Source organism: Zingiber officinale, unplaced genomic scaffold (genome assembly GCF_018446385.1).
Source record: "Zingiber officinale cultivar Zhangliang unplaced genomic scaffold, Zo_v1.1 ctg128, whole genome shotgun sequence".
Taxonomy (NCBI): domain Eukaryota; kingdom Viridiplantae; phylum Streptophyta; class Magnoliopsida; order Zingiberales; family Zingiberaceae; genus Zingiber; species Zingiber officinale.
Window position 1 is genome coordinate 264799 of NW_024589824.1, and position 4912 is coordinate 269710.

A 4912-nucleotide genomic window follows, 5' to 3' on the forward strand; every position below is an offset into this window, starting at 1 on the left:
CAATAATTAAAATATGGAGTATTACCACCTAAGATCTTCAGATCGAAAAAAGAAAAATAGGATCGAAAAAATATTTCTTTATGGTTAGATTTGAGCTTCCTACCCAAATCAGTAAGCGATATAAAGGAAAAATAGTGAAAGATTTTTCTATTTTTTTTTTATATCCCTCCCTATTTTTCTGCCAAAATAAATGGAGGGAAAATATCGAAGCACAAAGTTGTTTTTGTCACCTTTTTGCCATATGTGATTTCTTCCCTCACGGAAAACATGTGCTAAAGATACATTAAAATAAGGATACATTACAATTTAGAGGCCGTTTGAGAAAAAAAAACATTGAAGGACTAATAAGGAAAAAATAAAGAAAGCTAGCTTGAGAAGATTGGCTAAAAAATTAAGAAACTGGAATTTATTAGATTTACCTGGCAAATTATATCTTGCAATAAATCGTAACATTGGAGGCTCATCTCAAACACACTTCTTTTGTTAATATCAAATGGGGGTACAAAATAGCTCTACCACCCAAAGCACAAGTAGGAATCTCTTGATCCATATTTTTATGGACTAGGGGATAGTTCACTCCCAATTATGATTGGATCGTGGCTGTGATCCCAGGAAGGGATCACAACCAATTACGATCAGATCGCAACCACGATTCAACCACAATTAAAAGTGGATCATCCCCTGATCCAAAATATGTGAACCAGAAGATATGAATTTATGGTTTCACCTTGTTATTCACTAAGTGTAACTCTATTCCAAAATTTATCCTTTCCATTTGAAATTAGTTTTGATAAAGAGAGAACATTTACCGCCATCGATAGGTTTAAATTTGACTCAAATAGAGTGCTTATTTAAATTTTAAAAAAAAAAGTTAATAATAAGTAAGCTGAAACAGCAGATATCCAATCAAATGCTTACATAAGCAGCAATAGGCTAATGACTCAAGAAAATTTGAAGTCAACCATGAAAAGTAGCATAAGTAACAACGGGCAAGGTCCTTACAATCATTTGGAGCTTCAAAAACGGCCATAATTTATTGATCCTGAATAGCAAAATGCAATCGAATATTCAATTTAACTGGAGGATGCCAACAAGAGCCAGTTGATACAAGGAAACAACAACTGTTATAACTAATTAAAATATAGAAGAAAAAGTTCATCACAAGAAAAAGTTCATCACACCTAAGGAATATCTTTGCCAGTTTAACAAAACTAGCGTAGTTCCAAGCAGTAGACAAAAAATTCATGTTTTGGTTAACCTAAGAATCACATCAATTTTTTTCTTCCTCTTGCTCCTTCTTGGAGCATCTCCTTCACCTCCTTCAGAAACATTGTCTCCTTTAAAAACATTACCTGCTTCAGGTTGCTCTTCATTAGCTGTAGTTTTGTTATCATTATCAAAATTACTCCGTGGAATATCTTTACACATATTCTCGAATATCACCGCTGTCTTGAACATTAAATCCTTCATCTCATTCATTTCTTCCCAGAACATCATCTGATTTTTTTCCAACTTCTCTAATTTTGTTTGATGATATTTTTTTAAACTTCCATATTCCTTCAATTTTTCTATTTTAGAAATGCAGTCCAACTGCTCTTTCTTCTGTTCAATGTACTGCATATATCTAGCATTCTGTCTATCTACATAGCTTTTGATCATCTCACACACATATGACTTGAACTCTGCAATCACAATTTAAAAGTCAATTACCAATTAGATAAGTTAAACCAAAATGCAAATATAAATAAATTGAATTAAGAGAAACGCTAAAAAGATTCTTGACAGAATCAAGATCTAAAAATTTGGATTCTCTGAGAATGAAGAACTTACGAGCCACATTGTTATCACTCGCATCTTCCCATCTCTCATACCTAAAATTCGCTCTTGGAATCTTGCTTATGAATAGCCATGGAAATTGTATGGAAAGCAAGTTAAGCGAACTGAGTCATTCACTCTATCATCTATACACACTGCTTGAGCACTCTCTGTTTTCCAATTCGCACCTGTCTAGCACAATCTCACTGATGTCTACGCTCCTTACCGCTCTCATCTTCCATTTCAGGAATGACTATGAAGATAAAGTAAAATGACAGATTAAAGCGAGAAAAGTGTGATGTAGTAGAATGATTAATAGAAGAGTTCTTTCCAAAGATTGAATGAGTAATAATGACGTACTATCAAATATATGAATTTGAATATATCTCTATTTACTGGAAATGACAACAAGTACTAAAAGAAAGAACAGAGAGTGAAGCTCTTTTGTCCAGCTTATCTTTTCTTTCCGAACACACACATGAATTCAGAATGCCGATAGAGAAGGGCATAATTCATATTTACAAAAAAAATATAGAATAAATTTCATACTCAAACTCCTTAATTGCTTACCATCCCTAGTAAACTCAAATACCAGATTCACAGAGCAATAATTAGGGATAAAAACTCACATGCGGTGGGAACGGCAGGGGGGACGTGCTCATCAAGACTCAATCCTTCGCTCTCCATCCTTTGCATTTTAATTCACCTAAACAATAAACATGAAAGATTAATCTGATTCAAATGCTCATAAATTCTGAATTAATTATTATTTCTAATATTTATTTATTTTTTCAATATTTATTATCAATAATTTACAAATAATGCAAATTATTTATTTCAATAGGTTGAAACCAAATTGCTATTTGACTTTAACATTTAATTAGATGTTCAGTATAAAAGGGACAATGCATTGTATTATAATAGTTAATATTAGTTTATGTGTTTAATTCTATTGTGAGTATTTTTTTTATTAATTTTAAATAATTGGATAAGTCAAATTTATTTAAATCTTAATTTATTTAATGATATTAATTATGAATTAGAATCAAATGGTAAAATACCAATGTGACTTTTTGCTCTTTAATTATTTTTTTGTTATGCCCTCTACTGAGTATATATACTCCTTGTATGTCAAATAAACATCTCTTGCAAGAGGATTTTATCTTTTCATAATATTTTTTTTTAATATTATTGATTAATAAGAATATTCTAGGAGTCATGTGAGGTGCATCTTTGATGTTATGAATCACTTTAATCCATCCACATTTTGATAAAACTACTGCTTGTTTTCATCACTTTGAAGCACACTTTCAATCAACCTCTTTTATTTATCATTAGTCAAGAAAGATAAAATATAACCTTTTAGTTGTATGATCAATGCCAAATATAAATTTGAATAAATGATAATAATACATTTTTGTCAATATATAATGCAGGAATTGTTAATATTAATAGAAAAATACTGTAGGAAAAAAAATGCGAAAGAAAAAGGTTGATGAAATGGATAGAGACTGTAATTGATGAAGCATTTAGAGTATTTATAAGATGATAGGATTTGATTAGCTTTCCATTGCTTTTACCTCATGGATCTCTATTTCAACTAAAGTTTGGAATGCTAAGCCGTGGTCAAGGCTTGCCCTCTAATTAAAAACAACACAATTTCGGTACTATGTCTAAGTTATGATTGGTGTTAGCAGTGAATTTGAGGTGGAAGGAGGAAAAAAAGAAGAGAAGATCCTATGAACCTAAATCCAAGGGTTAACATTAATTATTTCATTTTTTATCCATTTGAATAGTACAATTTTACCATTGTGTTGTGCAGATACAAGTTGGATTCATCTTAACATGTGTTGTAGCATGCCAAAGAGTATTGAGTGTTGGCATGACATGTGAATGATCAACACAAATGACATAAAAGAGATGAATATCGAGTTTTGATAATTTATCATAATGATATAGTTTTTGCCATGCATGTTGCTTAATTTGAGATTTCAAACCATGCTCCCATCATCATCACATAGACAAAAGCAGGGAAGAAGGAAAAAGTAAACCTTATTCTCAGTTCACTGATTGGAGATTTACACAAGCATAGAGGCTATTTTTCTTTAACAAAGAATAATTGAAAAGTTTAATAATCTAAATAATAACCTTCACAGAAAAATATTTAATTAGATATTCTGATTGAATTTTACAGAAGAAAAGGAGTGATCGTCATAGTTTTTATGGCTTGAAAGCAGTGGGCTCCTTTCATGGCTGGAAGGCCTCCAACAAATAGGCATGGTGTTTTTTAAAGAGGCTCTTCCCTATCTCTTATAACATCTTTCTCTCTTGCATCCAACTCCCATTATTTTTCACTTTGTCAATAACTACTAAACTTTTATTCTCAACCTTGCCAGGAAGAGCGATGATCGAGCACCCTCAAGAATCCAGCACGATAAGAAAACAAAAGGATGGAATCTATTTCATTTTAGGCGCAAGTTAGGTCCAAAGAAAAGATCAGAAACAGTAACGAGGGTTTTAGCATCTTAGACTTCGAGGTAGAGAAGAAATCTGTAAACGCAACAATTTTTCGTACCTCCCTTTCGCAAGAAGAAGAAATCGACGATTCCGGGGCGTTTGGATATCTACGTCTTCGCGGCGGCAACGAAATTTGGGGAGGAAATGCTGGTCAGCAAGAAAAAAAAAACAGATCAGAAAGACACGATGAAAGATCATGCCTAAACCTATTAGTAAAGGAGTTGCAAATAAAGAAGATGGAAATTATTTCCAAACCTGCAACTCCAAGCCTTAAACGATCTGCTGGAACAGAAGAAGTTATAGGAACAATTGTTTTTAGAAATTTTGCATTTTAGTCCCTTGGATATGGAGACAATGTTTTCAACTCCATGGATCCCTAAATGAAATTAGGGATCGGTTTGTGAACTATTCGGAGTTTGATTTGATAAAAAATTCATTCGAGTTCATTCGTTTATTTTATCGAGCCGAGTTCAAACTCGAGTTTAAGAGCATTCGGCTTGTGAGCTCGCGAACATGTTTATTTATAGGCTCGCGAGCTCGGCTCGTTTAAAGGGTTCGAGAACATGTTCGTTAATAGGCT

General features: G+C 32.6%; 1 long non-coding RNA gene across 1 annotated transcript; it reads right to left on the reverse strand.

Moving 5' to 3' along the window:
* Nucleotides 1-1191: 1191 nt before the first annotated feature.
* Nucleotides 1192-4655, reverse strand: LOC122035991. Its single transcript, XR_006127300.1, has 4 exons — nucleotides 4539-4655; nucleotides 4391-4479; nucleotides 2445-2521; nucleotides 1192-1682 (listed from the first exon to the last, which is right to left on the reverse strand). It is a non-coding gene; the product is annotated as an uncharacterized LOC122035991 (long non-coding RNA).
* Between the last annotated feature and the right edge of the window lie 257 nt (nucleotides 4656-4912).